The sequence below is a fragment of the Mustela putorius genome, unplaced genomic scaffold (genome assembly GCF_011764305.1).
Source record: "Mustela putorius furo isolate JIRA1106 unplaced genomic scaffold, ASM1176430v1.1 tig00003845_pilon_pilon_pilon, whole genome shotgun sequence".
In the NCBI taxonomy this organism is placed as follows: domain Eukaryota; kingdom Metazoa; phylum Chordata; class Mammalia; order Carnivora; family Mustelidae; genus Mustela; species Mustela putorius.
In genome coordinates, this window is record NW_025421998.1 from 3,781,235 (window position 1) to 3,792,201 (window position 10,967).

At 49.6% G+C, this 10,967-nt stretch overlaps 1 protein-coding gene across 2 annotated transcripts in view; it reads right to left on the bottom strand.

Annotated features, from left to right (window-relative positions):
• Nucleotides 1-9,909, bottom strand: part of GLI3 (GLI family zinc finger 3) — a 272,943-nt gene extending 263,034 nt beyond the window's left edge. For both annotated transcript variants that reach the window (XM_045089532.1, XM_045089531.1), the window contains exon 1: nt 9,760-9,909. The gene's annotated coding sequence lies outside the window, so the exon portion shown is untranslated. The remainder of the gene's footprint in view (nt 1-9,759) is intronic.
• Nucleotides 9,910-10,967: the final 1,058 nt, after the last annotated feature.

Consider the following 10,967-nt stretch of genomic DNA (forward strand, 5'->3'; position numbering starts at 1 on the left):
ACCTGCATCAACCTCCTACACCAGGAAGCCTCTGCACGCTTGTTGAGGCCTCCGACCAGGTCAAGGTGGAGTTCGTGCTCAGCTCCACATGCAACAGACCCCACGGGGCCAGGCCTGTGGGGACCTACGTTTGAAACGGCGCTTTCGCACAGAAAGCCTCCAGGGGCCCTGTCTTTGGAGCTGCGGGGAAGAAAACAAAACACAGGACAAACCCCCAGGAACTTTGATCGCGGCAAAGACGAGTCCCAGTTCCTGTCATCCTTCGGCAGGCTGTGGACCGTGGTCAGTTCGGGAGAGCTCCCGGCTCGGCCTGCGCCTCCGCGCCCGCAGCCCTGCGTGCAGTGCCGCGGACGGTCCCGGGCTCCCGGTCCTCACCGCTGTCCCACTTCCCTGCGCCGCCCCCGGCGGGCCTGCGGGATCTCCGCGGACGCGCGGCGCTCCGGGCCCCCGGTCGCTCCCCAGTTGGCCGCCGCACTCCGCCCGGGAGAGGGCTCCGCGCCTCGGCTGCGCCTCCGGGGCGCCGCGCCCCCGCGCCCGCCGGGCTGCCCCCGGCCCCGCGCGCCCGGGCACCGGCCCCGCTCCCAGTAGCCACGGGAGTGGTGGGGGTGGCGGGGGCCGCGGGGTCGGCAGCCCCGCTCCGAGTCGCATTCCCGGAAGTGCGAACGGCGGGGCTGAACGATCGCCACCGGCCAGGGCCTCTGTGCAGGGAGAAGCGTCCCTTATCACTTTGATCGCCCTGGCTGCCCTGCTCCTTGGGAATGGTCCCGGGCATTGGAAAGCTCTTGTCTGCAGCTGGCCCGGCAGCATTTCCAGCAGACAGTTGTCCGAGGTGGCCCTGCTCTGGTTCGCACAGCTGTTCTACCAGCTGAATCCGGGGAGGTGCGGGAGCCCTGCTTTCATTCACAGCTGTTTGCACCAGCTGAACCCAGGGAGGTGCAACTTTCCAGGTACTTTGCAATGAAACACCCTGTGCTTCTCATTGTACTAAAACACTGGGGAACACTGCAGGGCTTCACTCCCCAAACTTCCAACTCACTGTCCATTAACCTAACCTGGCCCCCAAGTGTTGTTTCTCCTCCTGCTGCCCTAAGCCAATTCAGGCTTTGTGAATGGTTCAGGGCGAATGCACAGCGCCTTGTCTTGCAGGGAGGGAGGCGCTCAGTAGGGTTCCAAAGTTCAGCCTCCACCAGGAGGCTTTACTTAGTCAATGGGGAGGATGAAAAATCACAATTCTGGGAACATGGGCAAAATCAGCCTTTCCCATGGCAGGGCCCTGCAGTGAAACCTGGGAGCCACACAAATAAGATTTCTTCACCACTTACACAGAAAAAATTTATAAAGCCAGCACCTGGGCTAAAACCAACATGCAAAATGTTTGAGCTGTATACAACTTTCTCATCTAAGGTGAACTGAAGCAGTAGTTATAAACTGATAATACATCCTTTGTGAACAGCAGACAACTTACCTCCCTAATTCAGTTGGTTTATTTTTAAGTTGCCTGAACCTGGGCAATAATTCTCTTTCATTTTCGTCTTAATGCATTTAAAGATGTAAAAAACTAAGCTAAAAGCTTGATGTGGGAACCTGAGGCGTTTCTGATGGGTTAAAACAGCTCCTGCCAATGAGGGATCAGAGAGAAGGCATTCCACGGGCAGAGCAGAGCTCTTAACAGCACCATGATTAGGCCTTAAGTGAGAAATTATTCTGTGCAGCTTAGGGAACTATTGCTCAAGTGGAATAAGGCTTTCCTCCAGAGAAATTACATTTACTTACACCTGCCTGTATATTTATGAGCTGAATGATCCCCTTAATGTGCTCGTGTTTTAAAAAGCCAGAAGGAGCCAGCCTGTGTAAGGATTTCTGAGGGGTCTCCCCTGTATCACTGAGTAGTGACATTGCTCTCACATTTTATTACTAGCAGATTAGCTGCTACTTCAAGATGCTACCTTGGAGCAACTGTTTAGGTAAAATTCCTATTAAATAGTTGTACCTTCCTGTAGCATTAATGAAAATCCTTCAGAAAGAGGGAGGGAAAATCAAGAAGCACAAACTAATGCTGATTTTAACTTCAGATCAATTCTGAAAGTACAAAATGGTCTGAGTTTCAATGAGCAAAATTGAGGGAATTTAAAATGTTTCAGTGGATTTCATGTAAACATGCATTGTAGAAAATCTCTTACAGGTTTGTAATGTGGCGGAATTTCCTTGAGCTCCAATTATCTTTCCTGAACTTCAGATCCATTATATATGCAGAACCTGTGACCCACACCAACAGCTTTCTTTTCTCTCCTCACCCTTCCCTGTCTGCACTGCTTTCCTTTTCTGCAAGAAAAGAAGCTCACTTCATAATTCTTAATGAAACCTTCATGAATCTTTAATTATAGTATTTTTGAATGTAGGATTATTTTACCTCTCCATATGATTTGACTTTTCATTAATTAGATAAGCCTAAAGCCTTGCCTGCAAATAAGAGAGCTGTTCAAGTTGCCAGAAATGGTCTTTGGTATCCTAGAACGTTCCCCCAATCTGCTGCCTGGTGTTTTCAATCTTTCTTTCCTATATTTCTGAGACTGCTAATCTCAGATAAGCAGTATTCATGATAGACATCCCAAAATGGAATTACTCTAAAAGGAATGGAATTCCTCTAAGGGGAAATCACTGCCTGGCTATGGATGTAGTGAATTTGGCTTTAGTAAATCAATGACCTCTAAACTTTTACGAACTCCACATATTTACCTTCAACTGCTGAAAATCTTCTTGGACATGAAGTGACCACTGCTATTATGGGTGGCATCGCAAATGGCATTCTGTGCGCCCATTTTACTTTTCTGCCATCTGTACTTAAAAGAGCATCAGCTGCTCTGACTCTCTCTGCTGCCAGTAGGACTCTGGGAGAAATATTCGAGGGGAGTATAAGGTCTCGATTTAATACCTGTTACCATTTCCGAGTTTTGCAAAACTGGGAAACACCAACCAATGTACTTTGGTTAGGCTCTGCAGGAAGCACCCTGCATGGCAGGGGCCATTAACAAAAGAGCAATAATGCGAGCAAGCTGGCCCCCCACTTGCTGGGGGGTGCTGGAGACCGGCAGTCCTCAGACAGAAAGTGAGATCTAGAAGTCACTTATCTGTCCTCAGACCCGCTAAGCTCATGAAAACTGTATTTCTCTGAAACCCACGTATCACACAAAAACATCACTTCTGCCCAAAGGTGTTCCTTGTCTCACTTCACTGAGGTTTAAGGGAATTAAAAGTTTTCACACATTTTTGCAAGGAAAAAAAAATCCTCAATTTAAAATTTTTTCTTCTGCAACTTGACCTAACTTTTGGTTTCTAAAGTCACGTGCATCTTTACAATGACGCTTCAGGGGATGGATGTCTACTATTCATGTCCCATGAATTAGTAATTTACTTTTAAATCCTATACTAGTAATACCTGTTGGGTGTCAAAATCAGCTACAGATATCCCAGAGATACTCGGTGCATTTTTTTGGTGATGTATTCAGCATACTTTAACCTTCCGACTTTTAAGCTTGTGATTCCTGAATCCTAGATGCAGTTTTAAAGGCAAATTTTCAAAAATGTACAGAAGTTTCATCAAATCTTATTCAGTACAAGCCACGCCCTGGTCCTCTGAGCCTATAAACTTGGCTTATTCGCAGACAGAATTCTTCAGGTTAGCATTCACACCAGCCCCCCACACCCTCGATCAGCTACAAAACAGGCAGTGCAAACTACACCCACAGTCGCACACTCTGCCAGTGAGATGCCTGGGTATGGAATTTCATTTGAACACCCACAGTTCAAACAGCAGATGCTGCTCTGTGGTGCACGACCTGGTCCACACTCCTGGCCACTCCATTCAGGTTTCCATTCATGGGAGTTCATTACTGCTTCCTTCTGAGGAGGCTGGCTGAGCTTTCTCTCCACACAGGTAGCTCTCCTGAGATGGGAATTACTCTTTTTAAAAATATCACCAAATGAAATCAATAAGACGGGTTAACCGTCCCATGCCTTCATGACTGCCTTTTTGGAAAGTTATCTTGCATCCAAGTTGGGAGTAGATGCTGTCCCTTGTTGTAAGAACCAGTAGGGGTCCTGGAATATCCTTAGGTATTTTATGCAATCTTCAAAACCAGTCAAAGTGGCTAAAGCTAAAACTAAGCACTTAAGAGATCCCACTGCATTCTGAAGGTATGTCAACAGCCAGAGCTTCAAAGTTACATTTGTCTCCCATTATTTAATTTTGTGGCATAAAAATGACTCAAATATATACAATCAAATGCTTCTATTTAAAACAATACATCTTTCTCAGTCTCTCCCTCCCTCCCTTTTTCTCTCTCTCACATACAGGCACATTGCCACCCCCTCCCATAAGAAAAAAAAAAAAGTAAAGAAAAGAAAAAAAGAAAGAAAAGAAAAGCCCCAAAGCTGTTTCAGGCCAGCAATCAATCCAATTTACTTCAGGTACGATTTATATGTACAGTGCATGCCACAACAAAACCACAGTATGATACCAACAGGGCCCTTAAGAAAGTTCTCCCCTAAATCTCTGCAAAGGAGCTTTAAAAGAAAGCAAGGATTACAGTCAGCTAGAAGGTAGGGAGGGGACTTACCTCAAACCCAGCCAAGCGGAAATCAGAGCAGTAATTCTACAAGTCGACAGAGTACACTTTCAAAGCTATAATGGTGTGAAGAAGTGCGGGGCAGCATGGCCTGAAGGCAACGCTAATACACTGATGACTAATGGCCGGGCCAGGGCAGACAATGAATTTGGGGCTTGAAAACTAACAGAAACCATGCAGTACTTTGACAAATGGGCTTTCACAATTTCATTCATTGAATAACCTTTAAGCACAAAATTGGCTGAGTTCTCTGGGGAATTAGATGACATGTTGTTGGACGATGATGTAAGTATTTTCTTTGGTAATTATGACTCTTATGCAAAATGCAAAAGTGCCCTATAGGAGGACACGACCATAGATAGGACAGATGCAGATGTGGAGCTCCACACAATGTTGCCTTTCAGGAGGGGCCTGGAATGTTCTAGTGCCACCTTATTAACTATATGTAATGGCGTGTTCATTCAGTTTCTTTAGAGAGCCATAGATTTTCTGGGACGTTTTGTCGGGTTGAAATATACACACATGGAACAAAAAACACTTTCACATTTAAAAAAAAAAAAACAAAAAAACTTAGACGTGGTCACGAGTAACTAAGAAGTATGGCACTGAAATATAGTACATTTGGAATTACAAGTGGAGAAAGTCTAATTTTAAGGGGTTAGGTGAAGGAAGAGTGCCTCGGAACAATTGAGACACCACGTGAAGTTTGCACTTAGGCAAGCATCTAACATCCCATCTCGTTGAAAAGGGCTCCCTTCCCTCTTCCCTGCCTAACGAGCCCTTCAATTTACAAATAATAATTTTGGCAATTTTTAAAGAGAGAATGAAATATCCGAAGTGTCTCTAAATTAACAACACTACTTACTCCAGACAGCATTGCCTTTAGCAGCTCCTAAAAACTTAAGAAAAGGATCTTAAAACAGGAAGCTTAGTGAGCTCATAAAACTGTTGTTGGAGCCAGGAACACATAGCATATTTAATCTGCAAACTGTGGGAGTCTACAGTGATTTCAGTAAGATCTGAGGCATGCCCTCAAGGTTTGCTGGGATCTGGGATTAGGGGGTTGATAAGAACCTCTACTGCCCATGGACATGTTTTTCTTCTACAGTTAAACACAAATGCATAGAGACGTTTGACTGCTGCTTGGCGTTACTGCTCAAGTTATATAAAAGCTTTGCAGCTCCTTTTGCTGTCAATATATCAAAGTTTAAAAAAAATCATCAAAGTGTGAAATTTCATTTAAAGTCTTCGCCAGTCTACAGCTCTATTTCACAGGCCCATCACATAAAAGTAAAGATGAAAAATACACTGAAAGTACTTGAAAAAGTTTGCAGCAGTACCCCTGCCCTGTTGTTGTTTATTCTGTCTCCCTTTATTTGCTTTGAAACTCGAACAAATCAATTTTCCTCTCGGAAAATGACATCAAGTGAAGGGCAGCATCTTCTACTAGCCTTTAATGAAAAGACAACCTGAAGTCATCATGAGAGTGGAATATTTTGCGTAACAAATTAAATTTACTTACACACACACACACACGCACACACATTTACACACACTTCCTCTCTAGTCATTTCAGCATTGTAATTGCTTCTCATGATATAAGTTGGCAGAAAATTCCTTGAATCTTCCAAAACAAGTCAGACCGACGATGGACTATGAAAGCTAGCAAAACTAAAACCTCCTTCAAAGCACTCTTTAGCTGGGGATTTACAACAATTGCATAAAGAAGAAAAGTCTGACTTTTAAGATAATCTACTATAGTCTAAAAGCATTAACATTCCACTGCTCAGGTTTTCTTGAGGATTTCATGACTCATTGATTCACTTCTCCTTCAAGACTGGTTTTCCTTAGTCCATTACTGTCTCTGTATAAGTGAGTGCATGGAACAATGATCATTAAATTGTTTCCTTTCCTACACTTCCAAACCCTAGCCTCAAAAGGTGGGGGGGGATCTCAGTAAGCAGGATACTTTACATCCAGGGAGGGACCTCAGAAAGGCTAAGCACAGAGGAAGTCTGAAACCCTTCCAGCGTGCAGGTAATTAAGAAAAGGGGCCAAGAAACAAAGGAAAGTCCAACTTTTAGGCTCGGGCATCAAGTTGATAAATTAATGAGCCTTTCATTAAATAAGTAATGAAATAACTCAACAGAGCCATTTTTCATCAGTACTGAATTTTCTCATTTCTGTCTGTAGTCCTTTGTAAAGGAGGCATACGGTGAAAGTGTGTTTATATCAGGACTCGATCGAGGAATACACACATGTCAAAGGTGCTGGGAAATGGTAGGTATCCGAGTCAGACCAGCTAGCCCATGAATAATAACACAATCTATACCTTGTAAAGTGCTTCTGCATGTGTGAAATTTCACTAGACACCTCTCATATTGGACTCCTCCAGGCATCTTAAACCAAAGCTCCCCGAGGCTGACTTTAAGAATTATAGACCCTGAAAGGATCTCCCCTTAGGCAGGGAGTTTCTAATTAAATAGCTTTTAGTATAAAATAAACTCTCTTCTCTCAGTAAGTATGCTATTACAACTAATTTAAATGTTATTTCATGTTTGCTTTAGGTCTGACTATAGTCTAACTGGCCAAAGCATCTGTGTACTACGTTATTAAGACCAATATTTCCTAATGTAAACAAATTCTTTAGCTGCTTCACACAGTTTACATTGTTAAGACCAAGCACCACAGCTTTAATATTGCCCCTCGACTGTAATACTGTTTTGCTTTAGAAAAATGAAGAGATTTCGAGGTTGTTTCACTACTTTAAAACAGAGCACTTTCTTCCTTCAAAATAATCTTGACACATGTAATTAAGAAACTGTCAGACTATTATTAATTTTTAATTTAAAACCTAAATGAAATAATTACAGGAATCAATCAATAAGGCACCTATTCAAATTACAGAACAATTACATAAATACTCAGAATTAATACTTTAGGCCAGTTCTTGAAGATTTCAGTCTATACTATGCTAAGACATCAAACAACCTAAGAAGTGTAACATGGAAACGATGAATAGTTTCTGCCTTAAACAGACCGAAATGAGATCATTTCAACAGGCCATGGCAGAGGCCCCCACCAGCCATGCCCAACACACTCAAGCTGGAACCCTTTTTAAAAGTTAATTTATTTCCACCAGACACACATTTCAGGACGGGGGAAAAAAATGGCCTCATCCAAATTTTGGGCAAAATCACATTTGGAGGGAAAAGCCTAGTTATTGTGAATTTCCAGCAGAACACTCTGGGAAAGACTAATTGGGGAGAGAGGAAGGAGGAGAGGAAAAGGAGAGCAGAAGGTGATTTTTAGAACTAATAATACCCGTCCAGATAATGGCACTGCCCAAGTCTTTGCACAGAGGCCGGCCCTCCATACCTCTAGCTAAAGGGCTCTTTTACTTGGAGATGCGGACAGTCCATCATTTCAAATTGAACTGGCAGCTGGAAAATGTGGAACAGCTGGCAAAGAGCTGGGAGAAAATGTTTTACATAAATATATGTACATATGAACTGGCAGAGGGCCACAAGTACTGTACCCAAGGCCAGAATCCATTCGGCACCGCACACCAGGGGATGAGAAGTTGGGGGCGGCAGGAGGGCTATGCCTCCTTGATCCTCTCTCTAGCGGGGTCAGCAAGGGAAGCCTGGGTCCAGCCCCTCTCTGGAGGGCATCTCCTGAAGGAGGTGCAATCAAGGACAGGAGCACAAAGTTCAGGGAAGGATAAAAGGCCGGGGTGTGCGCTGGTGCTCTCTGGCATCTGGCAATCTGCTTAAAAGTCGCTTCAAAAACTCTCCAAGTTTGGGGTAAATATTTACTCCCTCTCGACTTCCTCCCGCCCATTTTCGCTCTGCAACTCCAGAAAGTAACTGTTCCCTGCAGAGCGATTCATACCCAGCTCTGCCCTGCAAAAATGCGGTCTCCTGAATGACTACTGCACGGGACACGATTACGCACCCCTGCACACACTCCCTGCCGCTTCTAACGCGCTTTCATTTCTTTTTTCTCCCTCTCCCTCTCTCTCTCTTTTTCCGCTGTCCCTGGAAAGGAAGAGAAATAAAAGAATCCCAAATCATACACAGATGGTACAACTTTCACTTTTCCTCTCCGACGACCGCGGCGCGCCCCTCCGCATCCGCGCCCACCACACCCCCGCCCCCCGGAGGCGGCGCGGGCTGCGAGCGGCCCCCGCAGCGGCGCTCCCAGCGCAAACCCACCCGGCCGCCCGCCGCCGCCTGCGCCCGCCACCCGATGGGGGAGACGTAGCCGGACGTGGGAGGGCGCCCGGGCTCCGGGCAGGGAGCGGGGGCGCGGCTGCTGCAAACTTCGTCCCCCTCCGGGATGGGAAATTCTCCGGTCCGTCTCCGGGCTCAGGCGCTGGGCAAGGGAGCTCCGAGGTGGAGGAAACGAATGCAAGAGCCTCGCTCCGACGCCGCGCGGGTTGCTCTCCAAATCTGGGCGCCTTTTGACAGCCATTTTCATTTCCTCCCGCTCCCCGCGTCGGGGACCCCCCCTCTCGACCCCGAGGCGCGGGCGCGGCCGCAGGAGCGGGCTGCCGGGTGTCCGGCCCGCGGAACAAAGAACTTCAGGCGGGACGTACCTGCAGCGGCGACGGCTGTCAAGTCCCCGAACTTCCCATAGACCCGCGTCCGAGGCGCGGGCGGGCGGCTTCGGGCTCCGCGCGGCCGCGGGCGGCTCGGGCTACGGCGAGCGGCCGGGCCGGGCGCGGGGTGCGCCCACCGCGGGCATGGTGCGGCGCGGGCGGCCGCCGGGCGCGCGGGGAGGGCGGGCGAGCGGCGAGGGCGAGTCCGGGCGGCGAGTGTGCGCGAGGGCGAGTGTGCGAGCGCGCCGGTGCCGGTGGCGCTGCCCCTGCCCGCTCCCTCCCGCTCGTGCAGCTCAGGCATCGGTTTCAGGGATCGTGTAATCCGATCCCTTCTGACTCACAGGCCCTGAGTGACAGTTCTGATTTGGTTCACCCGCGGGAGGGAGGGGAAAGAGAAAGAAAGCGAGCCCCCACCGTAGTCCCCTCCTGGCATCCAATCGACTTTCTGGAAGAAGGTCCCATCCCGGCCCGGCCGCCCGCGCAGGGTGGAGGAGCCCCCCGCCCCGACCCCGCGCCTCCGGCGCTACTCACGGGGTGGAAAAGTTGTCCCTCGGCTCTCGCTTCCCTCCCTCGCGCTCCCTCCTTCCCTCTTCTCCTCCGCTTCCTCCTCCTCCTCCTCCTCCTCGCGCTCCTCCTCCCCCAAGTTTTAACAGAAGTTGCCGGACTCTCCCCTCTCCCCCGCGCTCCCTCTGCCTCCGCCCCCGCCCCCGCCCCGTCCCTTTTCTTTCTGCCACTCACCAGCGCGGTGGGGACGCGCCGAGCAGCAGGACGCCTGCCGCCGCAGGGGGCGAAGTTGGGAAAACTTGGGAGTGCTGCTCGCCTTACTTTTGCTTTCTCGCTCCTTCCAGGCCGCGCCGGGGGCCGCGCTTCCCCGCCCGCCGGGTCCCCGCGCCGGGAGCGGGTCCCAGCAGCGACGCGGGCGGCGGCGGCGGCGAGGAGGCGGCGCGCAGGCCGGGGTCGGGGACTGGGGCTGGAGCTAGGGGTGGGGGGGCGGGGAGCCCGGACACCCCGAGCCACGCGCGCGCCTCTACCCGCCCTCTGCCTCCTCCGCCTCCTCCGCCCCTCCCGGGTCCTCACTCAGACATATTCATGCCTGCTCCTCCTCTTCCCCCTCCTTGACCCCGCGCCCGCTCGGCGCGCCAAGGCCCCACCCACCCGGTGAGGGGAAGGGGGCCCGGGCGTGATGTCACGGCCGCCCTCCCCGCCGGCGCCCACGGCCCCGCCCGGGCGCCCCCGCCGCCCCTAGCCCAGCGCCCCGCGCGCCTTGTTGCGTCCTGTCTGCTCCCATCGCCTCCCACCCCGCCTCTGCTCTCCTTTCTCTTGCTCCCAGTTTGGGCTCCCCTTTCTTCTTTTAAGGCCTCTCTCTCTGATCACACCCCGCATTGCCCCCCCCCCTTTTACATTTCCCCAAGCCAACCCTGAAACTCCCTTGCTTGCCAGAGGATGCTTTTGGAAGTTCAGGGTTTTCCTCTCCACAGGACTCATCTGCCCTTGGGGCCAAATCTGGGAAGTGGGAGCTCCCACCACACAGCCTACAGTCCCCATGGGCCACTTCATAAAAGAACACAAAAACAAAGACCCCGCGGCTTGGGAGCCTGGACGACAACGTGGTGCTTTCCCCCGAGCTACAAAGTGTCTCTGTCCCGGGTTTATTTGCAGAGGCCCATACCAGTGAAATTTATTTTCCCTCCTTCCTCAACCGGGCAGGCTGCGTTCCTCAGTTCCCTTTGAAAGTACCC